This window comes from Heterodontus francisci, unplaced genomic scaffold, assembly GCF_036365525.1.
Source record: "Heterodontus francisci isolate sHetFra1 unplaced genomic scaffold, sHetFra1.hap1 HAP1_SCAFFOLD_121, whole genome shotgun sequence".
NCBI classification, from domain to species: Eukaryota; Metazoa; Chordata; class Chondrichthyes; order Heterodontiformes; family Heterodontidae; genus Heterodontus; species Heterodontus francisci.
Genome location: NW_027140425.1, coordinates 127,417 through 139,253, shown reverse-complemented (window position 1 = coordinate 139,253; position 11,837 = coordinate 127,417).

The following is an 11,837-nucleotide window of genomic DNA, read 5'->3' as shown; positions in this document are numbered from 1 at the left end:
AAGTCCTTTGTTTAGTTTAGAGATACAGCACTGAAACAGGCCCTTCGGCCCACCGATTCTGTGCCGACCATCAACCACCCAATTCTACTAATCCTCAACTAATTCCATATTCCTACCACATCCCCACCTGTCCCTATATTTCCCTACCACCTACCTATACTCGGGGCAATTCATAATGGCCAATTTACCTATCAACCTGCAAGTCTTTGGCATGTGGGATGAAACCTATGCATTCCTGTGCTGTGATATCTCATCCTGTGCCTCAGTGTCATTTTTTTTTATTGATAATGCTCTTGTTAAGCTGCATTTGCTCAGTGATTCAGTCTCAGATCAGTACTTTCACCAAACGACATAGAGTCATAGCGTTATACAGCATGGAAACAGGCCCTTCGGCCCATCGTGTCTGTGCTGGCTATCAAGCACCTAACTATTCTAATCCCATTTTCCAGCACTTGGCTGACAACCTTGTATGCTATGGCGTTTCAAGTGCTCATCTAAGTACTACTTAAATGTTGTGAGGGTTCCTGTCTCTACCACCTCTTCAGGCATTACGTTCCAGATTCCAACCATCCTCGGTGAAAATTTTTTTCCTCAAATCCCCTCTAAACCTCCTGACCCTTACCTTAAATCTATGACCCCTGGTTCTTTCCCCCTCCACTATGGGAAAAAGTTTCTTCCTATCTAACCTATCAATGCCCCTCATAATATTCTCCACCTCAATCATGTCCCCCCTCAGCCTTCTCTGCTCTAAGGAAAACAACCCAAGCCTTTTCAGTCTCTCTTCATAGCTGAAATGCTCCAGCCCAGGCAACATCCTGGTGAATCTCCTCTGTACCCTCTCCAGTGCAGTCACATCCTTCCTATAGTGTGGTGACCAGAACTGTACACAGTACTCCAGCTGTGAACTAACTAGCGTTTTATACAGCTCCATCATAACCTCCCTGCTCTTGTATTCTGTGCCTCAGCTGATACAGGCAAGTATCCCATATGCCTTCCTAACCACCTTATCTACCTGTGCCGCTGCCTTCAGTGATCTACGGACCAGGACACCAGGTCCCTCTGACCCTCTGAACTTCCGAGCGTCCTACCATCCATTGTATATTCCCTTGCCTTGTTTGTCCTCCCAAAATGCATCACCTCACACTTCTCAGGATTAAATTCTATTTGCCACTGCTCTGCCCATCTTACCAGCCCTTCGATAACGTTCTGTAATCTGAGGCTTTCCTCCTCACTATTTACGACACCACCAATTTTCATGTCATATGCAAATTACTTATTATACCTCCGATATTCACGTCTAAATCATTGATGTACAGTTCAAATTATTCTGCAGCATTCATTTATAACCAAGTTTGAGACAAAGTGAAATTCACTTCTCGGCTGTTTCACTTGTACTGACCCTGGTATCATAAAAACACAACAATAACTTACATTTCAATAGCATTTTAAACATCAAAATACATCCCAAGGCACTTCACAGAAGCTGAGCCAGACAAAAGATGGACGCTGAATAAAGGAGGAAGCAGCAGCAGCGGACAAAATATTGGTCAAAGATCTGAATTATAGGAGGGTCCAAATTGAGAAGAAGGAGGTTGAGAGGTTTAAGGACGGCAAAGCAAAGCAGAAAGTTGGGACAATTCAAAGTACGGCCGACACAGATGGGGTGAGGAGAAGGTGAAATGTACAAATGGTCAGTGTTGGAGGAAGAGTGAGAATTTGGTGGTTGCGGGGCCGGGGGTGGGGGGGGACTGCAGGGCTGGAGGAGGTTACAGATGGTGGGGGATTGCAGGGCTGAAGGAGGTTACAGATGGTGGAGGGATTGCAGGGCTGAAGGAGATTACAGATGATGGGGGATTGCAGGGCTGGAGGAGGTTACAGATGGTGGGGGGATTGCAGGGCTGGAGGAGGTTACAGATGGTGGGGGGACTGCAGGGCTGGAGGAGGTTACAGATGGTGGAGGGATTGCAGGGCTGGAGGAGGTTACAGATGGTGGGGGATTGGAGGGCGGGAGGAGGTTACAGATGGTGGGGGATGGCAGGGCTGGAGGAGGTTACAGATGGTGGAGGGATTGCAGGGCTGGAGGAGGTTACAGATGGTGGGAGGATTGCAGGGCTGGAGGAGGGTACAGATGGTGGGGGATGGCAGGGCTGGAGGAGGTTACAGATGGTGGAGGGATTGCAGGGCTGGAGGAGGTTACAGATGGTGGGAGGATTGCAGGGCTGGAGGAGGTTACAGATGGTGCGAGGATTACAGGACTGGAGGAGGTTACAGATGGTGGAGGGATTGCAGGGCGGGAGGAGGTTACAGATGGTGGAGGGATTGCAGGGCGGGAGGAGGTTACAGATGGTGGGGGATTGCAGGGCGGGAGGAGGTTACAGATGGTGGAGGGACTGCAGGGCTGGAGGAGGTTACAGATGGAGGGGGGATTGCAGGGCTGGAGGAGGTTACAGATGGTGAAGGGATTGCAGGGCTGGAGGAGGTTACAGATGGTGGAGGGATTGCAGGGCGGGAGGAGGTTACAGATGGTGGGGGATTGCAGGGCGGGAGGAGGTTACAGATGGTGGAGGGACTGCAGGGCTGGAGGAGGTTACAGATGGAGGGGGGATTGCAGGGCTGGAGGAGGTTACAGATGGTGAAGGGATTGCAGGGCTGGAGGAGGTTACAGATGGTGGAGGGATTGCAGGGCTGGAGGAGGTTACAGATGGTGGGGGGATTGCAGGGCTGGAGGAGGTTACAGATGGTGGGGGGAATTGCAGGACTGGAGGAGGTTACAGATGGTGGGGGGATTGCAGGGCTGGAGGAGGTTACAGATGGTGAAGGGATTGCAGGGCTGGAGGAGGTTACAGATGGTGGAGGGATTGCAGGGCTGGAGGAGGTTACAAATGGTGGGGGGATTGCAGGGCTGGAGGAGGTTACAGATGGTGATGGGATTGCAGGGCTGGAGGAGGTTACAGATGGTGGAGGGATTGCAGGGCTGGAGGAGGTTACAGATGGTGGGGGGATTGCAGGGCTGGAGGAGGTTACAGATGGTGGGGGGATTGCAGGACTGGAGGAGGTTACAGATGGTGGGGGGATTGCAGGGCTGGAGGAGGTTACAGATGGTGGGGGGATTACAGGACTGGAGGAGGTTACAGATGGTGGAGGGATTGCAGGGCGGGAGGAGGTTACAGATGGTGGAGGGATTGCAGGGCGGGAGGAGGTTACAGATGGTGGAGGGATTGCAGGGCTGGAGGAGGTTACAGAGACAGGGACTGACGAAACCATAAAGATGATTAAATGAGGATGAGAAGTTTAATTTGCAGGTGCTGGGGGACCAGGATACAATGTAGGTTTATAATGACAGGGTGATCAGTGAGCAGGGAGTTTGATTGATCTACATTTACAAAAGGTGAAAGGAGCAAAGCTGCTCCAGAGAGCCTCGGGAAATCGAGTGTACAGGTGATAAAAGTATGGATTCGGGATCAGCCGCAGATGGGCTGAAGCAGGGTGAAGATGGGCGATGTTACAGAGGTGGAAGGAAGCGGTCATTATGATGAACAGAATATCATCTCGGAAGCTCAGCCCGGCCTCAAACAGAACACTGAGGTTGTGAACAGTCTGGTTCAATCTGAGACATTGTCTGGGACGGAGACAGAATCATTGGCGAGGGAACAGAATTCATAGTGCTGGGTAAAGAACATGTCCTCAGTCTTCACACTGTTTAATGTGGGCGGCAGAATTAGAATAAATCTTCTGATATCAACAGAAACATCTCCACCCCGACCAGCCTTCAACATCTCTGCACTCCTCCAAATCTAACCCCGTGCCCGCACCCCACTCACCCAGCCCCACGTCTGCACCCCACTCACCTAGCCCCGCGCCCGCACCCCACTCACCCAACCCCACGTCTGCACCCCACTCACCCAGCCCCGCGCCCGCACCCCATTCACCCAGCCCCGTGTCTGCACCACACTCACCCAGCCCCGCACCCTCACCCCACTCACCCAGCCCCACGTCTGCACCCCACTCACCCAGCCCCGCACCCTCACCCCACTCATCCAGCCCCACGTCTGCACCCCACTCACCCAGCCCGGCATCTGCACCCCACTCACCCTACCCTGCCACGCGGCCTCACCCCACTCACCCTGCCCCGCGTCTGCACCCCACTCACCCAGCCCCGCGCCCGCACACCACTCACCCAGCCCTGCGCCCGCACCCCACTCACCCAGCCAGGCGCCCACACCCCACTCACCCAGCCCGGCGTCTGCACCCCACTCACCCAGCCCCGCGTCCACACCCCACTCTCCCAGCCCCGCGTCCGCACCCCACTCACCCAGCCCCGCGTCTGCACCCCACTCACCCAGCCCCGCGTACGCACCCCACTCACCCAGCCCCGCGTCTGCACCCCACTCACCCAGCCCCGCGTCTGCACCCCACTCACCCAGCCCCGCGTCTGCACCCCACTCACCCAGCCCCGCGTCTGCACCCCACTCACCCAGCCCCGTGCCTGCACCCACTCACCCAGCACCACGCCCGCACCCCACTCACCCAGTCCTGCCTTCCACTGACCAAGCAAATGAATGGCAATGTACTGCATCCCCCACACCTAGAGTACTGTGTACAGTTTTGGTCTCCTTCTTTATAGGGGATATTCTTGCATTGTAGGTAATTCAGAGAAAGTTCACTTGTTTGGATTCTGTAATGAAGGAGGGATTTGTCTTCTGAAGAAAGGTTGAGCACTTTGGATCAATACACATTGGAGTTTGGAAGAATGAGAGGTGATCTATTGAAACATACAAGATTATGAGGGGGTTGACAGTATCGAAGCTGAGAGGATGTTTCCCCTGGTGGGAGAAATTTAGCTCGATGTAAGTAAGCAGGATTTGTACGGCAGTGAGTGTGGAGTGAAGAATGCTGGTGAAAGAGTGTTTTGTTAACAGAAAAGTCAGGAATTTGGTGCAGGAGGAAATTCTCTGGTAAGTATTTCTCAAGCTGAAATTTAGTTTTACATTTACAAATTGACTTTGACTTTTACAAATTGTAAAAGGGCCTGCAAGTTAGTGAAGATACCGAGTTAATAGAAACTGCCCGTCAGTGAGAGTTAACTGTCAATCAGCTGAAAGTGATTATCTGAATAGATGTTAATAACTGGAACAGGAAGCTGAGTTAACAGTTGTAACTTGGGTGTGAGTTATAAACTCTATCTAAGTGAACAGTATTTACTGCGACACACTGTGGTCAGGAAAGAGTGATTTGTTAACAGAGAGCTAAAGTCAAGAATTTGGTGCAAGTTGTAATTCAGAGCAGAGAGGAAAGGAGATGCTGCTTTTTATTTTTTATATAATTCCAGTTGCTGGTGAATGTTTTTCATTTGTCTCTGATGTGAGGAAACTTTATTACTTTATTAAATTAATAACTTTAACTAGAAAATCAATTAATTAATTAGTCTAAGATAATCAACTAAAATGAATCAAATAAGTCAGACTAGATGGTCATGGCAGGGCTTTAACAACAGCATGTGGGAATTTGTGAAGAACATTGTGATCCTGGACAACCATATCTAACATTGTACCATTGTTTAAAAAGGGATAGACTGAGGAATTACAGCCAGTCAGTCTAACCTCAGTGTTGGGAAAATTATTGGTAAAAATTCTGAGTAACAGGATAAGTCTTCACTTGGGAAGACACAGATTAATCAAAGGTCAGCATGGATTTGTGAAGGGCAGGTTGTGTCTGACTAACAATCAATTAAGGCACAGAAGGAGGCCATTCAGCCCATCAAGTCCATGCTGGCTCACCATGGAACTATCCAGTCAGTCCCACTCCCCCAGCTCGATCCCCCAAGCTCTGAAAGTTCATTTCCATCAACTGGCCATCCAATTTCCTTTAGAGATCATTGATTGTCTCTGCTTCCACCACCCTCGTGGGCAGTGAGTTCCAGGTCATCATCACCCAATGTGTACTAAAGGATCTTCCTCATCTTCCATCTGCATTTCTTGTCCAAAACCTTCAATCTGTGTCCCCTAGTCTAATTACCATCAGTTAATGGAACACCTTTTCCTTGTCTAACTTATCCAAGCCTGTCATAATCTTATACACTTCTATCAAATTGTCCTTCAATCGCCTTTGCTGCAGGAAAAACAAACCCAGCTTTTCCAACTTAACCTTGTAACTACAATCCCCCATCGCTGGAACCATTCTGGTAAATCTCCTCTGCATCCTCACAAGGACCCTCACATCCTTCCTAAAGTGTGGTGACCAGAACTGGACGCTGTACTCCAATGGAGGTCTAACCAGAGCTTTATATAGATATGGCATGTCTTCCCTGCTTTTGTACTCAATGCCTCTATTTATGAAGCCCAAGATCCCATAAGCTTTGCTAACCACTCTCTCAATATGCTGTGCCACCTTTAAAGATCGATGCACATGCACCCCCAGGTCCCTCTACTGCAGCACACTCTTTAGAACTGCACCATTAAATCTATATTGCCTCACCCTATCCCTTCTGCCAAAATACATCACCTCACACTTGTCAGTATTCAATTCCATCAGCCACTTGTCTGCCCGTTCTGTTAGCCTATGTTCTGTTACAGGCAGTTCGCATCATCCTCACTGTCACTCCTCCAAGTGTGGTATTGTTGGAAAATTTTGAAATTCTACTTTATTCTAAAATCCAGGTCATTTTATTTATAGCAAAGAAATGCAGTTGTCCCAGCACTGACCCTTGGGGAATACCGCTGTCTACCATCCTCCAGTCCAAAATGCAACCATTTACTGCGACTTGCTGTTTTTGACTCTGTTTCAAATTTTGTTGCAGAGTCAGAAGCAGATATTCCTTTAAGGCACAAAATCCCACAAAAAGTGGTCCAACCAATGCTAACAAGAGGAGTTAAGTTATTATTAAATCAAATTAATTGCCTGAAAGAGTAATAAGCCAGAGGATTGCAGAATTAAGCAAAGGAAGACTAAGAGATTGATAATGAAAGAGAATGTAAGTGTAGATTAGCAAGAGACATAAAACAGATTGTAATTGTCTATAGGGATGTAAATAGGAAGATATTACTGAAAGCAATTATACACCTTTTAGAAGCAAAGACAGGTGAAATTATAATGGGGAATAATTAAATGGTCTTCATGATAAAGAACTTTTTTTTTAAACTTGCATTTATATAGCACCTTTCATGACCACCAGACGCCTCAAAGAGGTGAAAAGATACGTTAGCTTTTGTTACAAAGGCATTAAAGTATAAGAATAAAGGAGTCTTAGTCTAATTATACAAGGTATTGGTGAAGCCATGCCTGGACTACTGCGGGCAGTTTTGGTCTCCTTATCTAAGGAAGAACATAGTTGCCCTGGAGAGAGTGCAACGCAGGGTCATTAGACTTGTTCCTGGGATGAAGGGATTGTCCTATGAGGAGAGATTGAGTAGGCCTATATTCCCTGGAGTTCAGAAGAATGAGAGGTGATTGCATTCATAAAATTCATAACAGGTTTGACAGGTTAGAAGCTGAGAACATGTTTCCCCTGAGTGGGAAATCGAGAACATGGGGTCAGTCTCAGAATAATAGGTCAGCCATTTAGGACTGAGATGACAAATTTATTCATTCAAAGGGTTGTGAATCTTTGAAATTCTCTACCTCAGAGAGCTGTAGACACTTTGTTACTGAGAATATTCAAGATGGAAGTTGATACATTTTGGGTACCATGGGAATTAAGGAATATGGGTTAGTGTAGGAAGATGGAGTTGAAGTAGAAGATCAGCCATGATGTTATTGAATGGTGGAGCAGGCTTAAAGGATCAAATTTCCTATTCCACCTCCTGTTTCTTCTGTTCTTGATGATGGTTCCAACCATGACCATTATCTGCTTTCCCTGGCTTCCCAGAGAAGGTCCCACCCATCACAGGATGTTCTTCCCTCTGACACCAGGGAGGTAACTGACCATTCTGGACCTGCTCAGGGCTGTAGAAGAGTCTGTCTATTGCCCTGACTGTAGAATCTCCCATCACTATCACTCCCCTATTCCTGTGCCCCAACTACCTCTCACACGGCCCCACTCGGGGTGGCCTCCTGATCACACACTGTTGCTCAGGAAGACCCTCCTTGATTTAAGCACCTTTCGGGGCTGGGATTGGAGGTGGATGAGTGGGTGCTAAAAATAGCCCCTCCGTCTAGCACACTGGTTCCTCAGCTCCATCCTGGCTTCAGGCCATTTTCATGGAGACGGGGAGTGGGGGAGGCAGCAGGACTACCCCACCACGTGATGGTTCACCGACAAGTTCACAAAGAGCCTATTGCAGCCAATTAAAGGAGGTCATGGACTGAGTGAGTGATCATCTAGAGGGGCATCATATTGACAGGTGGATGGAGCCCCTGAGCACTGGAACTGTCTAGTAGATTTGGGATTTTCCATTTGGCCTTCAGATCATTGCAGGCAGCGGGAGCCAGTTTAACTGCCTGGAGGCAGCCTCCCAGCAGCAGACCAGGAGGGCCAGTATTCCAGGAAAGTCTAGAGGCCCACCCTGCCAGCCTGGGTGAAGGAGCAGCCACACTCTGCCCAGTAGAGGGGTTCCCCCACTAACAGTGGTGGTTTGGCTGCAAGATCCATTTGTTTTCAATTAAAGTTTTAAAAAGTTGAGGATAGAGAGAGTGCCTCCATTTTGAAGCATTGTCACCCTCTATTACAGCCTGCTACTCCTTTCAAGCTGGACGGCCTCTGACAGACCCTCCAGCTTCGACAGTCTGCCTGCTGTCATTAATTAGACAGTGAGCCTGCCCTCTCTGGCCATTAACTGTCTGGCACAAACTAGGGCTTGTGACTCCTTCCCCCATGGGCGGGTTCGGGACACAGAAACAATCCCAACCACTGTTTCCTTCCCCCGGATGGAAAATCCTGCCTGTTTCTCTCTCCCCCTTACAGTCCCAATACCAGGTATCTACTGGACAGTTCCAGTGCTCAGGGGTTCCATCCACCTGTCAATGTGATGCACCTCTAGATGATCACTCACTCAGTCCCTGTCCTGTTCTTTCTTCCTGTGTAGCTGCAGCTTCCTGCTCAAGACTTGGACACCTTTGGCAGGACAGAAATTATATTTGAAGTATTTTGTGAACCTACCTGTGTCCATTCTCATTCTTGTTGAAGATGTTGGATCTTCTCCGCTGTTTGAACCTTCAGCCATGGTGGTGACAGGCGTTCCCAGATTCTGATATTCTGTAATAAATACAATATTAATAGGAAGGTTACACAGAAATATGAAAATGAGAGGTAGAACAGTGCCTTGTTAAACATGATATCAGTCCCTCCTTCCCCATTAGTACAATAGCTGTTAGCTCCGGGATCGAGCATTTCCCGAGCGTTATGATCCACTCTCCACATCAGGTATGACACAGACAGATGCCCAGTGAATCACTGAATTATTTATGGCACAGAAGGAGGTCATTCAGACCATCGGGTTCATGCCAGCTCTCCATGGAACTATCCATTCAGTCCCACTCCCCCACTCGATCCCCATAGCTCTCAAAGTCTATTTACCACAAGTGGCCATTCAATTTCCTCTTGAAATCATTGATTATCTCTGCTTCCACCTCCCTCGTGTGTAGCGAGTTCCAGTCATTACCACCCACTGTGTAAAAACATTCTTCTTCATATTCCCCCGCTTCTCTTGCCCAAAATCTTCAATCTGTGTTCCCTAGTCGTTGTTCCATCAGTTAATGGGAACAAATGTTCCTTGTCTAACTTATCTAAGCCTATCATAATCTTGGACACTTCTACTAAATCTCCCATCAATCTCCATTGTTCTAACAAGAACAAACCCAGCCCCTCCAACATAACCTAGTAACTAAAATCCCTCATCCCTGGAAGCATTCTGGTAAATCTCCTCTGCACCCACACAAGAACCCTCACTTTAGCCAACTATGCCCACATCCCATGAAAGAAGGAAACATGGTAACATAAGGCTAAGGAGAGAGTAATGGTATAAGTGAGTTAGTATCCTTATCTTGGGCATCCATGTGAGGGCACTGAATTTCTTCCTACACTGCAGTAGTGGGCTGTATTTCTGTTTGTGCCAGCCATCAAGCACCTATCTACTCTAATCCCATTTTCCAGCACTTGACCCGTAGCATTGTAGGCGGTGGCATTTCAAGTGCTCGTCTAAATATTTCTGAAATGTTGTGAGGGTTCCAGCCTCTACCACCACTTCAGGCAGTGCGGTCCAGATTCCAACAAGCCTTTGGATGAAAATTTTTTTCCTCAAATCCCCTCTAAACCTCCTGTCCCTTACCTTAAATCTATGCCCCCTTGTTATTGACCCCTCTGCTAAGGGAAAAAGTTTCTTCCTATCTAACCTATCAATGCCCCTCATAATTTTGTACACCTCAATCACGTCCCCCCTCAGCCTTCTATGCTCTAAGGAAAACAACCCAAGCCTTTTCAGTCTCCCTTCATAGCTGAAATGCTCCAGCCCAGGCAACATCCTGGTGAATCTCCTCTGCATCCTCTCCAGTGCAATCACATCCTTAATATAGTGTGGTGCCCAGAACTGTACACAGTACTCCAGCTGTGAACTAACTAGCGTTTTATACAGCTCCATCATAACCTCCCTGCTCTTATATTCTATGCCCAGGCTAATAAAGGCAAGTATCCCGTATGCCTTCCTAACACCTTATCTACCTGCCTGTGCTGCTGCCTTCAGTGATCTATGGACAAGTACATCAAGGTCCCTCTGACCCTCTGTACTTCCTCGGGCCCTACCATCTATTGTATATTCCCCTTGCCTTGTTAGTCAACCCAAAATGAATCACCTCACACATATCAGGATTAAATTCCATTTGCCACTGCTCTGCCCATCTTACCAGCTCACTTATATCATCCTGAAATCTAAGGATTTCCTCCTCACTATTTACGACACCACCAACTTTCGTGTCATGTGAACTTACTGATCATACCTCCTTTATTCACGTCGAAATCATTAATGTACAATACAAACAGCAAGGGTCCCAGCACCGATCCCTGTGGTACACCACTGGTCACAGGCTTCCACTCGCAAAAACAACCCTCGACTATTACCCTCTGCCTCCTGCCACTAAGTCAATTTTGGATCCAATTTGCCAAATTGCCCTGGATCCCATTGGTTCTTAACCAATCTCCCATGCGGGACCTTATCAAAAGCCTTACTGAAGTCCATGTAGACTACATCAACTGCTTTACCCTCATCAACACACCTAGTCACCTCCGGCCTGTAATTACCTGGTTTATCCCTACTACCCTCCTTGAATAATGGTACCACATTTGCTGTCCTCCAGTCCTCTGGTACCTCTCCTGAGACCAGAGAGGATTTGAAAATTTGTGTCAGAGCCCCTGCAATCTCCTCTCTTGCCTCACATAGCAGCCTGGGATACACCTCATCTGGGCCTGGGGATTATCCACTTTTAAGCTCACTAAAACTGCTAATACCTCCTCCCTTTCAATGCTAATTTGTTCAAGTGTTCAAGTATATCACAATCCCCTCTCCCTGATCTCTGCACCTACATTGTTCTTCTCCATAGTGAACACAAATGAAAAGTAATAATTTAAAACCTCACCCACACCCTTTGGCTCCACACACAGATCTGCTACTTTGGACCCTAATAGGCCCTACTCTTTCCCTGGTTACCCCCTTGCCTTTAATATACTGATAAAATCCCTTGGGATTTTCCTTTATCTTGCCTGCCAGTGTTTTTTCATGCTCCCTCTTCGCTCTCCAAATTCCTTTCTTTACTCCTCTAGGGCCGCCACTGTTTTCAGCCCTCTGAATCTGCCATAAGCATCCTTTTTTGTCTTTATCCAATCCTCGATATCCCTTGACATCCAGGATTCC